This window comes from Procambarus clarkii, chromosome 2 (genome assembly GCF_040958095.1).
Source record: "Procambarus clarkii isolate CNS0578487 chromosome 2, FALCON_Pclarkii_2.0, whole genome shotgun sequence".
NCBI lineage: Eukaryota > Metazoa > Arthropoda > Malacostraca > Decapoda > Cambaridae > Procambarus > Procambarus clarkii.
In genome coordinates this window covers 24,702,115-24,717,431 of record NC_091151.1, presented here as the reverse complement: position 1 = coordinate 24,717,431, position 15,317 = coordinate 24,702,115, and the positions used below count along the sequence as shown (strand labels likewise).

The 15,317-nt window shown below is 54.9% G+C and overlaps 1 protein-coding gene across 1 annotated transcript in view; it reads right to left on the bottom strand.

Annotated features, from left to right (window-relative positions):
- LOC123748383 (uncharacterized) overlaps positions 1-15,317 on the bottom strand; it is a 224,964-nt gene that overhangs the window by 161,018 nt on the left and 48,629 nt on the right. The gene's annotated exons all lie outside the window — the stretch shown is intronic.

Genomic DNA, 15,317 nt, shown 5'->3' with positions numbered 1-15,317 from the left:
TCCCCTCAGAAGAACCACAGCTCCCTTCAGGAGAACCAGAGCTCCCCTCAGAAGACCCACAGCTCCCTTCAGAAGAACCACAGCTCCCCTCAGAAGAACCAAAGCTCCCCTCAGAAGAACTACAGCTCCCCTCAGAAGAACCACAGCTCCCGTAAGAAGAACCACAGCTCCCTTCAAAAGAACCACAGCTCCCCTTAGGGGAACCACAGCTTCCCTCAGCGCAACCACAGCTTCCCTCAGGGGAACAACAGTTCCCCTTAAAAGAACCACAGCTCCCCTTAGGGGAACCACAGCTCCCCTAAGAAGAACCACATCTCCCCTTAAGGGAAGCACAGCTTCCCTCAGCGGAACCACAGCTCCCCTCAGAAGAACCACAACTCCCCTCAGAAGAACCACAGCTCCCCTAAGAAGAACCACAGCTCCCCTCAGAAGAACCACAACTCCCCACAGAAGAACCACAGCTTCCCTAAGAAGAACCACAGCTCCCCACAAGGGAACCACAGCTCCCCTCAGGGGAATTACAGCTCCCCTCAGCGGAACCACAGCTCCCCTCAGAAGAACCACTGCTCCCCACAGGGGAACAACAGCTCCCCTCAGAAGAACCACAGCTCCCCTCAGAAGAACTACAGCTCACCTCAGAAGAACCACAGCTCCACTCAGAAGAACTACAGCTCCCCTCAGAATAACAAAAGCTCCCCTCAGAAGAACCACAGCTCCACTCAGAAGAACTACAGCTCCCCTCAGAAGAACCACAGCTCTCCTCAGAAGAATCACAGCTCCCCTCAGAAGAACCACAGCTCCCCTCAGAAGAACCACAGCTCCCATCAGAAGAACCACAGCTCCCCTCAGAAGAACCAAAGCTCCCTTCAGAAGAACCACAGCTCCCTTCAAAAGAACCACAGCTCCCCTTAGGGGAACCACAGCTCCCCTAAGAAGAACCACAGCTCCCCTTAGGGGAATCACAGCTTCCCTCAGCGCAACCACAGCTCCCGCAGGGGAACCACAGCTCCCCTCAAAAGAAACTCAGCTCCCCACAGAGGAACCACAGCCCCCCCCTTGAAGAACCACAGCTCCCCTCAGAAGAACCACAGCTCCCATCAGAAAAACCACAGCTCCCCTCAGAAGACCCACAGCTCCTTTCAGAAGAACAAAAGTTGTTCTTAGGAAACCCACAGCTCCCCTCAAAAGAACCACAGCTCCCCTCAGAAGAACAAATGCTGTTCTTAGGAGACCCATAGCTCCCCTCAAAAGAACCAGAGCTCCCTTCAGGAGAACCAGAGCTCCCCTCAGGAGAACGAAAGCTGTTCTTAGGAGACCCATAGCTCCCCTCAGAAGAACCACAGCTCCACTCAGAAGAACTACAGCTCTCCTCAGAAGAACCACAGCTCCCCTCAGAAGAACCACAGCTCCCCTCAGAAGAACCACAGCTCCCCTAAGAAGAACCACAGCTTCCTTCAGAAGAATCACAGCTCCCTCAGGAGAACCAAAGCTCCCCTCAGAGGAACCAAGGCTCCTATCAGAAAAACCACAGCTCCCCTCAGAAGAACCACAGCTCCCATCAGGGCAACCACAGCTACCCTCAGAAGAACCCCAGCTCCCCTCAGAAGAACCACAGCTCCCCTCAGGGCTACCACAGCTCCCCTCAGAAGAACCACAGCTCCCCTCAGGGCTACCACAGCTCCCCTCAGAAGAACCACAGCTCCCCTCAGAAGAACTACAGTTCCCCTAAGAAAAACCACAGCTCCCTTCAGCGGAACCAAAGCTCCTCTCAGAAGAACCACAGCTCCATTCAGAAGAACTACAGCTCCCCCCAGAAGAACCACAGCTCCCCTCAGAAGAACCAACGCTCCCCTCAGAATAATCAAAGCTCCCCTCAGAAGAACCAACGCTCCCCTCAGAAGAACCACCGCTCCACTCAGAAGAACTACAGCTCCCCTCAGAAGAACCACAGCTCCCCTTCAGAAGAAGTACAGCTCCCCTCAGAAGAAAAACAGCTCCCCTCAGAAGAACCACAGCTCCCCTCAGAAGAACCACAGCTTCCCTCAGAAGAACCAAAGCTCCCATCAGAAGAACCACAGCTCCCTTCAAAAGAACCACAGCTCCCCTTAGGGGAACCACAGCTCCCCTCAGAAGAACCACAGCTCCCCTTAGGGGAACCACAGCTTCCCTCAGCGCAACCACAGCTTCCCTCAGGGGAACCACAGCTCCCCTCAGAAGAAACTCAGCTCCATACAGAGGAACCACAGCTCCCCACAGAAGAACCACAGCTCCCCTCAGAAGAACCACAGCTCCCCACAGGGGAACCACAGCTCCCCTCAGAAGAACCACAGCTCCCCTCAGAAGAACCACAGCTCCCTCAGAAGAACCACAGCTCCACTCAGGGGAAATACAGCTCCATTCAGCGGAATCACAGCTCCCCTCAGAAGAACCACAGTTCCCCTCAGAAAATTCACAGCTCCCCTCAGAAGAACCAAAGATCCCGTGAGAAGAACCACTGCTCCCCTCAGAAGAACCACAGCTCCCTCAGGAGAACCACAGCTCCCCTCATAAGAACCCCTGCTCCCCTCAGAAGAACTACAGCTTCTCTCATAAGAACCACAGCTCCCCTCAGAAGAACCACAGCTCCCCTCAGAAGAACCACAGCTCCCCCTCAGAAGAACCACTGCTCCCCTCAAAAGAACCACAGCTCCCTCAGGAGAACCCCAGCTCCCGCAGGAAGAACCAAAGCTCCCCTCAGAAGAACCACAGCTCCCCTCAGAAGAACTACAGATTCCCTCAGAAGAACCACAGCTCTCCTCAGAAGAACCACAGCTCCCCTCAGAAGAACCACAGCTCCCCTCAGAAGAACCACAGCTCCCCTCAGGGCAACCACAGCTCCCCTCAGAAGAACTACAGCTCCCCTCAGAAGAACCACAGCACTCCTCAGAAGAACCACAGCTCCCCTCAGGAGAACCACAGCTCCCCTCAGAATAACCAAAACTCCCTTCAGAAGAACCACAGCAATCCTAAAAAGAACCACAGCTCCCCTCAGAAGAACCACAGGTCTCCTCAGACAAACCACAGCTCCCCTCAGACAAACCACAGCTCCCCTCAGGGGAACCACAGCTCCCCTAAGAAGAACCACAGCTCCCCTCAGAAGAACCACAGCTCCCCCTCAGAAGAACCACAGATCCCCTCAGAAGAACAACAGCTCCCCTCAGGGGAACCACAGCTTCCCTCAGAAGAACCACAGCTGCCCACAGGGGAACCACAGCTCTCCTAAGGGGAATCACAGTTCCCCTCAGAAGACTCACAGCTCCTCTCAGAAGAACCACAGCTCCCTCAGGAGAACCACAGCTCCCTCAGAAGAACCAAAGCTCCCCTCAGAAGAACCACGTCTCCCCTCAGAAGAACTACAGATTCCCTCAGAAGAACCACAGCTCCCTTCAGAAGAACCACAGCTCCCCTCAGGGCAACCACAGCTCCTCTCAGAAGAACCCCAGCTCCCCTCAGAAGAACCAAAGCTCCCCTCAGAAGAACCAACACTCCCCTCAGAATAACCAAAGCTGCCCTCAGAAGAACCACAGCTCTCCTCAGAAGAACCACAGCTCCACTCAGAAGAACTACAGCTCCCCTCAGAAGAATCACAGCTCCCCTCGGAAGAACAACAGTTCCCCTTCAGAAGAACTACAGCTCTCCTCAGAAGAACCACAGCTCCCCTCGGAAGAACCACAGCTCCCCTCAGAAGAACCAAAGCTCCCCTCAGAAGAACCACAGCTCCCCTCAGAAGAACCACAGCTCCCTTCAGGAGAACCAGAGCTCCCCTCAGAAGACCCACAGCTCCCTTCAGAAGAACCACAGCTCCCCTCAGAAGAACCAAAGCTCCCCTCAGAAGAACTACAGCTCCCCTCAGAAAAACCACAGCTCCCGTAAGAAGAACCACAGCTCCCTTCAAAAGAACCACAGCTCCCCTTAGGGGAACCACAGCTTCCCTCAGCGCAACCACAGCTTCCCTCAGGGGAACAACAGTTCCCCTTAAAAGAACCACAGCTCCCCTTAGGGGAACCACAGCTCCCCTAAGAAGAACCACATCTCCCCTTAAGGGAAGCACAGCTTCCCTCAGCGGAACCACAGCTCCCCTCAGAAGAACCACAACTCCCCTCAGAAGAACCACAGCTCCCCTAAGAAGAACCACAGCTCCCCTCAGAAGAACCACAACTCCCCACAGAAGAACCACAGCTTCCCTAAGAAGAACCACAGCTCCCCACAAGGGAACCACAGCTCCCCTCAGGGGAATTACAGCTCCCCTCAGCGGAACCACAGCTCCCCTCAGAAGAACCACTGCTCCCCACAGGGGAACAACAGCTCCCCTCAGAAGAACCACAGCTCCCCTCAGAAGAACTACAGCTCACCTCAGAAGAACCACAGCTCCACTCAGAAGAACTACAGCTCCCCTCAGAATAACAAAAGCTCCCCTCAGAAGAACCACAGCTCCACTCAGAAGAACTACAGCTCCCCTCAGAAGAACCACAGCTCTCCTCAGAAGAATCACAGCTCCCCTCAGAAGAACCACAGCTCCCCTCAGAAGAACCACAGCTCCCATCAGAAGAACCACAGCTCCCCTCAGAAGAACCAAAGCTCCCATCAGAAGAACCACAGCTCCCTTCAAAAGAACCACAGCTCCCCTTAGGGGAACCACAGCTCCCCTAAGAAGAACCACAGCTCCCCTTAGGGGAATCACAGCTTCCCTCAGCGCAACCACAGCTCCCGCAGGGGAACCACAGCTCCCCTCAGAAGAAACTCAGCTCCCCACAGAGGAACCACAGCCCCCCCCTTGAAGAACCACAGCTCCCCTCAGAAGAACCACAGCTCCCCACAGGGGAACCACAGCTCCTCTCAGGGGAATTACAGCTCCCGTCAGTGGAACCACAGCTCCCCTCAGAAGAACCACAGCTCCCCACAGGGGAACCACAGCTCCCCTCAGAAGTACCACAGCTCCCCTCAGAAGAACCACAGCTCCCTCAGAAGAACCACAGCTCCCCTCAGGGGAAATACAGCTCCTTTCAGCGGAACCACAGCTCCCCTCAGAAGAACCACAGTACCCCTCAGAAGAACCACAGCTCCCTCAGGAGAACCACAGCTCCCCTCAGAAGAACCCCTGCTCCCCTCAGAAGAACTACAGCTTCTCTCAGAAGAACCACAGCTCCCCTCAGAAGAGCCACAGCTCCCCTCAGAAGAACCACAGCTCCCCTCAGAAGAACCACTGCTCCCCTCAGAAGAACCACAGCTCCCTCAGGAGAACCACAGCTCCCGCAGAAGAACCAAAGCTCCCCTCAGAAGAACCACAGCTCCCCTCAGAAGAACTAGAGATTCCCTCAGAAGAACCACAGCTCTCCTCAAAAGAACCGCAGCTCCCCTCAGAAGAACCACAGCTCCCCTCAGAAGAACTACAGCTCCCTTCAGAAGAACCAGAGCACTCCTCAGAAGAACCACAGCTCCGCTCAGGAGAACCACAGCTCCCTTCAGAATAACCATAACTCCCTTCAGAAGAACCACAGCACTCCTGAAAAGAACCACAGCTTCCCTCAGAAGAACCACAGCTCTCCTCAGACAAACCACAGCTCCCCTCAGGGGAACGACAACTCCCCTCAGAAGAACCACAGCTCCCCTCAGAAGAACCACAGCTCCCCCACAGAAGAACCACAGCTCCCCTCAGAAGAACAACAGCTCCCCTCAGGGGAACCACAGCTCCCTCAGGAGAACCACAATTCCCGACGAAGAACCAAAGCTCCCCTCAGAAGAACCACACCTCCCCTCAGAAGAACTACAAATTCCCTCAGAAGAACCACAGCTCCCCTCAGAAGAACCACAGCTCCCCTCAGAAGAACCACAGCTCCCCTCAGAAGAACCATAGCTCCCCTCAGAAGAACCACTGCTCCCCTCAGAAGAACCACAGCTCCCTCAGGAGAACCACAATTCCCGACGAAGAACCAAAGCTCCCCTCAGAAGAGCCACAGCTCCCCTGAGAAGAACTACAAATTCCCTCAGAAGAACCACAGCTCCCCTCAGAAGAACCACAGCTCCCTTCAGAAGAACCACAGCTCCCCTCAGAAGAACCACAGCTCCCCTCAGGGCAACCACAGCTCCCCACAGAAGAACTACAGCTCCCCTCAGAAGAACCACAGCACTCCTCAGAAGAACCACAGCTCCCCTCAGAAGAACCACAGCTCCCCACAGGGGAACCACAGCTCCCTTCAGGGGAACCACAGTTCCCCTCAGAAGAACCACGTCTCCCCTCAGAAGAACTACAGATTCCCTCAGAAGAACCACAGCTCCCCTCAGAAGAACCACAGCTCCCCTCAGGGCAACCACAGCTCCCCTCAGAAGAAACCCAGCTCCCCTCAGAAGAACTACAGCTCCCCTCAGAAGAACCACAGCTCCTCTCAGAAGAACCACAGCTCCCCTCCAAAAACCACAGCTCACATCAGAAGAACCACTGTTCCTCTCAGAAGAACCACAGCTCCCTCAGGAGAACCACAGCTTCCTCAGATTAACCAAAGCTCCTCTCAGAAGCACAAACAGCTCCCCTCAGAAGAACCACAGCTCCCTCAGAAGAACCACAGCTCCTTCATAAAAACCACAGCTCCCTCAGAATAACAAAAGCTCCCCTCAGAAGAATCACAGCTCCCCTCAGAAGAACCACAGCTCCCCTCAGAAGAACCACAGCTCTTTCAGGAAAACCACAGCTCCCTCAAAAAAACCAAAGCTCCCCTCAGAAGAACCACAGCTCCCCTCAGAAGAACCACAGCTCCTCTCATAAGAACCACAGCTCCCATCAGAAGAACTACAGCTCCCCTCAAAAGAACCACAGCTCCTCTCAGGGGAACAGCAGCTCCCCTCAGGGAACCACAGCTCCCTTCAGGGGAACCACCGCTCCCCTCAGAAGAACCATAGCTCCCTTCAGAAGAACCAAAGCTCCCCTCAGGAGAACCACAGCTCCACTCAGGAGAACCACATCTTCCCTCAGGGGAACCACATCTCCCCTCAGAAGAACCACAGCTCCCCTCAGGGGAACCACAGCTCCCTTCAGGGGAACCACAGTTCCCCTCAGAAGAATCACAGCTCCCCTGAGAAGAACCACAGCTCCCCTCAGAAAAATCACAGCTCCCTCAGAAGAACCACAGCTCCCTCAGGAGAACCACAGCTCCCTCAGAAGAACCAAAGCTCCCGTCAGAAGAACCACGTCTCCCCTCAGAAGAACTACAGATTCCCTCAGAAGAACCACAGCTCCCCTCAGAAGAACCACAGCTCCCCTCAGGGCAACCACAGCTCCCCTCAGAAGAAACCCAGCTCCCCTCAAAAGAACCCCAGCTCCCCTCAGAAGAACTACAGCTCCCCTCAGAAGAACCACAGCTCCCCTCAGAAGAACCACAGCTCCCCTCCGAAGAACCACAGCTCACATCAGAAGAACCACTGTTCCTCTCAGAAGAACCACAGCTCCCTCAGGAGAACCACAGCTTCCTCAGATTAACCAAAGCTCCCCTCACAAGCACCACAGCTCCCCTCATAAGAACCACAGCTCCCTCAGAAGAACCACAGCTCCTTCATGAAAACCACAGCTCCCTCAGAATAACCAAAGCTCCCCTCAGAAGAACTACAGCTTCTCTCAGAAGAACCACAGCTCCCCTCAGAAGAGCCACAGCTCCCCTCAGAAGAACCACAGCTCCCCTCAGAAGAAACACTGCTCCCCTCAGAAGAACCACAGCTCCCTCAGGAGAACCACAGCTCCCGCAGAAGAACCAAAGCTCCCCTCAGAAGAACCACAGCTCCCCTCAGAAGAACTAGAGATTCCCTCAGAAGAACCACAGCTCTCCTCAAAAGAACCGCAGCTCCCCTCAGAAGAACCACAGCTCCCCTCAGAAGAACTACAGCTCCCTTCAGAAGAACCACATCTCCCCTCAGAAGAACCACAGCTCCCCTCAGGGGAACCACAGCTCCCTTCAGGGGAACCACAGTTCCCCTCAGAAGAATCACAGCTCCCCTCAGAAGAACCACAGCTCCCCTCAGAAAAATCACAGCTCCCTCAGAAGAACCACAGCTCCCTCAGGAGAACCACAGCTCCCTCAGAAGAACCAAAGCTCCCGTCAGAAGAACCACGTCTCCCCTCAGAAGAACTACAGATTCCCTCAGAAGAACCACAGCTCCCCTCAGAAGAACCACAGCTCCCCTCAGGGCAACCACAGCTCCCCTCAGAAGAAACCCAGCTCCCCTCAAAAGAACCCCAGCTCCCCTCAGAAGAACTACAGCTCCCCTCAGAAGAACCACAGCTCCCCTCAGAAGAACTACAGCTCCCCTCCGAAGAACCACAGCTCACATCAGAAGAACCACTGTTCCTCTCAGAAGAACCACAGCTCCCTCAGGAGAACCACAGCTTCCTCAGATTAACCAAAGCTCCCCTCACAAGCACCACAGCTCCCCTCAGAAGAACCACAGCTCCCTCAGAAGAACCACAGCTCCTTCATGAAAACCACAGCTCCCTCAGAATAACCAAAGCTCCCCTCAGAAGAATCACAGCTCCCCTCAGAAGAACCACAGCTCCCCTCAGAAGAACCACAGCTCTTTCAGGAAAACCATAGCTCCCTCAAAAAAACCAAAGCTCCCCTCAGAAGAACCACAGCTCCCCTCAGAAGAACCTCAGCTCCTCTAATAAGAACCACAGCTCCTCTCAGGGGAACAGCAGCTCCCCTCAGGGAACCACAGCTCCCTTCAGGGGAACCACCGCTCCCCTCAGAAGAACAATAGCTCCCTTCAGAAGAACCAAAGCTCCCCTCAGGAGAACCACAGCTCCACTCAGGAGAACCACAGCTCCCCTCAGGGGAACCACAGCTCCCTTCAGAAGAACCACAGCTCCCCTCAGAAGAACTACAGCTTCTCTCAGAGGAACCACAGCTCCCCTCAGAAGAGCCACAGCTCCCCTCAGAAGAACCACAGCTCCCCTCAGAAGAACCACTGCTCCCCTCAGAAGAACCACAGCTCCCTCAGGAGAACCACAGCTCCCGCAGAAGAACCAAAGCTCCCCTCAGAAGAACCACAGCTCCCCTCAGAAGAACTAGAGATTCCCTCAGAAGAACCACAGCTCTCCTCAAAAGAACCGCAGCTCCCCTCAGAAGAACCACAGCCCCCCTTAGAAGAACTACAGCTCCCTTCAGAAGAACCAGAGCACTCCTCAGAAGAACCACAGCTCCGCTCAGGAGAACCACAGCTCCCCTCAGAATAACCATAACTCCCTTCAGAAGAACCACAGCACTCCTGAAAAGAACCACAGCTTCCCTCAGAAGAACCACAGCTCTCCTCAGACAAACCACAGCTCCCCTCAGGGGAACGACAACTCCCCTCAGAAGAACCACAGCTCCCCTCAGAAGAACCACAGCTCCCCCACAGAAGAACCACAGCTCCCCTCAGAAGAACAACAGCTCCCCTCAGGGGAACCACAGCTCCCTCAGGAGAACCACAATTCCCGACGAAGAACCAAAGCTCCCCTCAGAAGAACCACACCTCCCCTCAGAAGAACTACAAATTCCCTCAGAAGAACCACAGCTCCCCTCAGAAGAACCACAGCTCCCCTCAGAAGAACCACAGCTCCCCTCAGAAGAACCATAGCTCCCCTCAGAAGAACCACTGCTCCCCTCAGAAGAACCACAGCTCCCTCAGGAGAACCACAATTCCCGACGAAGAACCAAAGCTCCCCTCAGAAGAGCCACAGCTCCCCTGAGAAGAACTACAAATTCCCTCAGAAGAACCACAGCTCCCCTCAGAAGAACCACAGCTCCCCTCAGAAGAACCACAGCTCCCCTCAGAAGAACCACAGCTCCCCTCAGGGCAACCACAGCTCCCCACAGAAGAACTACAGCTCCCCTCAGAAGAACCACAGCACTCCTCAGAAGAACCACAGCTCCACTCAGAAGAACCACAGCTCCCTCATGAGAACCACAGCTCCCCTCAGAATAACCAAAGCTCCCTTCAGAAGAACCACAGCACTCCTCAAAAGAAGCACAGCTCCCCTCAGAAGAACCACAGCTCCCCTCAGAAGAACCACAGCTCCCCTCAGAAGAACAACATCTTCCCTCAGAGGAACCACATCTCCCCTCAGAAGAACCACAGTTCCCCACAGGGGAACCACAGCTCCCTTCAGGGGAACCACAGTTCCCCTCAGAAGAATCACAGCTCCCCTCAGAAGAACCACAGCTCCCCTCAGAAGAATCACAGCTCCCTCAGAAGAACCACAGCTCTCTCAGGAGAACCACAGCTCCCTCAGAAGAACCAAAGCTCCCGTCAGAAGAACCACGTCTCCCCTCAGAAGAACTACAGATTCCCTCAGAAGAACCACAGCTCCCCTCAGAAGAACCATAGCTCCCCTCAGGGCAACCACAGCTCCCCTCAGAAGAAACCCAGCTCCCCTCAGAAGAACTACAGCTCCCCTCAGAAGAACCACAGCTCCTCTCAGAAGAACCACAGCTCCCCTCCAAAAACCACAGCTCACATCAGAAGAACCACTGTTCCTCTCAGAAGAACCACAGCTCCCTCAGGAGAACCACAGCTTCCTCAGATTAACCAAAGCTCCCCTCAGAAGCACAAACAGCTCCCCTCAGAAGAACCACAGCTCCCTCAGAAGAACCACAGCTCCTTCATAAAAACCACAGCTCCCTCAGAATAACAAAAGCTCCCCTCAGAAGAATCACAGCTCCCCTCAGAAGAACCACAGCTCCCCTCAGAAGAACCACAGCTCTTTCAGGAAAACCACAGCTCCCTCAAAAAAACCAAAGCTCCCCTCAGAAGAACCACAGCTCCTCTCAGAAGAACCACAGCTCCTCTCATAAGAACCACAGCTCCCATCAGAAGAACTACAGCTCCCCTCAAAAGAACCACAGCTCCTCTCAGGGGAACAGCAGCTCCCCTCAGGGAACCACAGCTCCCTTCAGGGGAACCACCGCTCCCCTCCGAAGAACCATAGCTCCCTTCAGAAGAACCAAAGCTCCCCTCAGGAGAACCACAGCTCCACTCAGGAGAACCACATCTTCCCTCAGGGGAACCACATCTCCCCTCAGAAGAACCACAGCTACCCTCAGGGGAACCACAGCTCCCTTCAGGGGAACCACAGTTCCCCTCAGAAGAATCACAGCTCCCCTCAGAAGAACCACAGCTCCCCTCAGAAAAATCACAGCTCCCTCAGAAGAACCACAGCTCCCTCAGGAGAACCACAGCTCCCTCAGAAGAACCAAAGCTCCCGTCAGAAGAACCACGTCTCCCCTCAGAAGAACTACAGATTCCCTCAGAAGAACCACAGCTCCCCTCAGAAGAACCACAGCTCCCCTCAGGGCAACCACAGCTCCCCTCAGAAGAAACCCAGCTCCCCTCAAAAGAACCCCAGCTCCCCTCAGAAGAACTACAGCTCCCCTCAGAAGAACCACAGCTCCCCTCAGAAGAACTACAGCTCCCCTCCGAAGAACCACAGCTCACATCAGAAGAACCACTGTCCCTCTCAGAAGAACCACAGCTCCCTCAGGAGAACCACAGCTTCCTCAGATTAACCAAAGCTCCCCTCACAAGCACCACAGCTCCCCTCAGAAGAACCACAGCTCCCTCAGAAGAACCACAGCTCCTTCATGAAAACCACAGCTCCCTCAGAATAACCAAAGCTCCCCTCAGAAGAATCACAGCTCCCCTCAGAAGAACCTCAGCTCCTCTAATAAGAACCACAGCTCCTCTCAGGGGAACAGCAGCTCCCCTCAGGGAACCACAGCTTCCTTCAGGGGAACCACCGCTCCCCTCAGAAGAACAATAGCTCCCTTCAGAAGAACCAAAGCTCCCCTCAGGAGAACCACAGCTCCACTCAGGAGAACCACAGCTCCCCTCAGGGGAACCACAGCTCCCTTCAGAAGAACCACAGCTCCCCTCAGAAGAACCACAGCTCCCCTCAGGGGAACCACAGCTCCCCTCAGAAGAACCACAGCTCCCCTCAGGGGAACCAAAGCTCCCCTCAGGAGAACCACAGCTCCTCTCAGAAGAACCACAGCTCCCCTCAGGGGAACCACAGCTCCCTTCAGGGGAACCACCGCTCCCCTCAGAAGAACCATAGCTCCCTTCAGAAGAACCAAAGCTCCCCTCAGGAGAACCACAGCTCCACTCAGGAGAACCACATCTTCCCTCAGGGGAACCACATCTCCCCTCAGAAGAACCACAGCTACCCTCAGGGGAACCACAGCTCCCTTCAGGGGAACCACAGTTCCCCTCAGAAGAATCACAGCTCCCCTCAGAAGAACCACAGCTCCCCTCAGAAAAATCACAGCTCCCTCAGAAGAACCACAGCTCCCTCAGGAGAACCACAGCTCCCTCAGAAGAACCAAAGCTCCCGTCAGAAGAACCACGTCTCCCCTCAGAAGAACTACAGATTCCCTCAGAAGAACCACAGCTCCCCTCAGAAGAACCACAGCTCCCCTCAGGGCAACCACAGCTCCCCTCAGAAGAAACCCAGCTCCCCTCAAAAGAACCCCAGCTCCCCTCAGAAGAACTACAGCTCCCCTCCGAAGAACCACAGCTCACATCAGAAGAACTACAGCTCCCCTCCGAAGAACCACAGCTCACATCAGAAGAACCACTGTTCCTCTCAGAAGAACCACAGCTCCCTCAGGAGAACCACAGCTTCCTCAGATTAACCAAAGCTCCCCTCACAAGCACCACAGCTCCCCTCAGAAGAACCACAGCTCCCTCAGAAGAACCACAGCTCCTTCATGAAAACCACAGCTCCCTCAGAATAACCAAAGCTCCCCTCAGAAGAATCACAGCTCCCCTCAGAAGAACCTCAGCTCCTCTAATAAGAACCACAGCTCCTCTCAGGGGAACAGCAGCTCCCCTCAGGGAACCACAGCTCCCTTCAGGGGAACCACCGCTCCCCTCAGAAGAACAATAGCTCCCTTCAGAAGAACCAAAGCTCCCCTCAGGAGAACCACAGCTCCACTCAGGAGAACCACAGCTCCCCTCAGGGGAACCACAGCTCCCTTCAGAAGAACCACAGCTCCCCTCAGAAGAACCACAGCTCCCCTCAGGGGAACCACAGCTCCCCTCAGAAGAACCACAGCTCCCCTCAGGGGAACCAAAGCTCCCCTCAGGAGAACCACAGCTCCTCTCAGAAGAACCACAGCTCCCCTCAGGGGAACCACAGCTCTCCTCAGGGGAACCACAGCTCCTCTCAGAAGAACCACAGCTCCCCTCAGGAGAACCACAGCTCCCTCAGGAGAACCACAGCTCCCCTCAGGAGAACCACAGCTCCCTCTGGAGAACTACAGCTCCCCTCAGGAGTACCATGGCTCCCTCAGGAGAACCACAGCTCCCCTTAGAAGAACCACAGCTCCCCTCAGGGGAACCACAGCTCCCTCATGAGAACCACAGCTTCCTCAGAAGAACCACAGCTCCCTCAGGAAAACAACAGCTCCCCTCAGAAGAACTACAGCTTCTCTCAGAAGAGCCACAGCTCCCCTGAGAAGAACCACAGCTCCCCTCAGAAGAACCACAGCTCCCCTCAAAAGAACCACTGCTCCCCTCAGAAGAACCACAGCTCCCTCAGGAGAACCACAATTCCCGAAAAAGAACCAAAGCTCCCCTCAGAATAACCACAGCTCCCCTCAGAAGAACTACAGATTCCCTCAGAAGAACCACACCTCCACTCAGAAGAACCACAGCTCCCCTCAGAAGAACCACAGCTCCCCTCAGAAGAACCACAGCTCCCATCAGGGCCACCACAGCTCCCCACAGAAGAACTACAGCTCCCCTCAGAAGAACCACAGCACTCCTCAGAAGAACGACAGCTCCCTCATGAGAACCACAGCTCCCCTCAGAATAACCAAAGCTCCCTTCAGAAGAACCACAGCACTCCTCAAAAGAAGCACAGCTCCCCTCAGAAGAACCACAGCTCCCCTCAGAAGAACCACAGCTCCCCTCAGAAGAACCACAGCTCCCCTCACAAGAACAACAGCTTCCCTCAGGGGAACCACAGCTCCCCTCAGAAGAACCACAGCTCCCCTCAGAAGAATCACAGCTCCCTCAGAAGAGCCACAGCTCCCTCAGGAGAACCACAGCTCCCTCAGAAGAACCAAAGCTCCCCTCAGAAGAACCACGTCTCCCCTCAGAAGAACTACAGATTCCCTCAGAAGAACCACAGCTCCCCTCAGAAGAACCACAGCTCCCCTCAGGGCAACCACAGCTCCCCTCAGAAGAAACCCAGCTCCCCTCAGAAGAACCCCAGCTCCCCTCAGAAGAACTACAGCTCCCCTCAGAAGAACCACAGCTCCCCTCAGAAGAACCACAGCTCCCCTCAGAAGAACTACAGATTCCCTCAGAAGAACCACAGCTCACCTCAGAAGAACCACAGCTCCCATCAGGGCAACCACAGCTACCCTCAGAAGAACCCCAGCTCCCCTCAGAAGAACCACAGCTCCCCTCAGGGCAACCACAGCTCCCCTCAGAAGAACCACAGCTCTCCTCAGGACAACGACAGCTTCCCTCAGAAGAACCAAAGCTCCCCTGAGAAAAACCACAGCTCCCTTCAGCGGAACCAAAGCTCCTCTCAGAAGAACCACAGCTCCACTCAGAAGAACTACAGCTCCCCTCAGGGGAACGACTCCTCCCCTCAGAAGAACCACAGCTCCCCTCAGAAGAACCACAGCTCCCCCACAGAAGAACCACAGCTCCCCTCAGAAGAACAACAGCTCCCCTCAGGGGAACCACAGCTCCCTCAGGAGAACCACAATTCCCGACGAAGAACCAAAGCTCCCCTCAGAAGAACCACACCTCCCCTCAGAAGAACTACAAATTCCCTCAGAAGAACCACAGCTCCCCTCAGAAGAACCACAGCTCCCCTCAGAAGAACCACAGCTCCCCTCAGAAGAACCATAGCTCCCCTCAGAAGAACCACTGCTCCCCTCAGAAGAACCACAGCTCCCTCAGGAGAACCACAATTCCCGACGAAGAACCAAAGCTCCCCTCAGAAGAGCCACAGCTCCCCTGAGAAGAACTACAAATTCCCTCAGAAGAACCACAGCTCCCCTCAGAAGAACCACAGCTCCCCTCAGAAGAACCACAGCTCCCCTCAGAAGAACCACAGCTCCCCTCAGGGCAACCACAGCTCCCCACAAAAGAACTACAGCTCCCCTCAGAAGAACCACAGCACTCCTCAGAAGAACCACAGCTCCCCTCAGAAGAACCACAGCTCCCTCATGAGAACCACAGCTCCCCTCAGAATAACCAAAGCTCCCTTCAGAAGAACCACAGCACTCCTCAAAAGA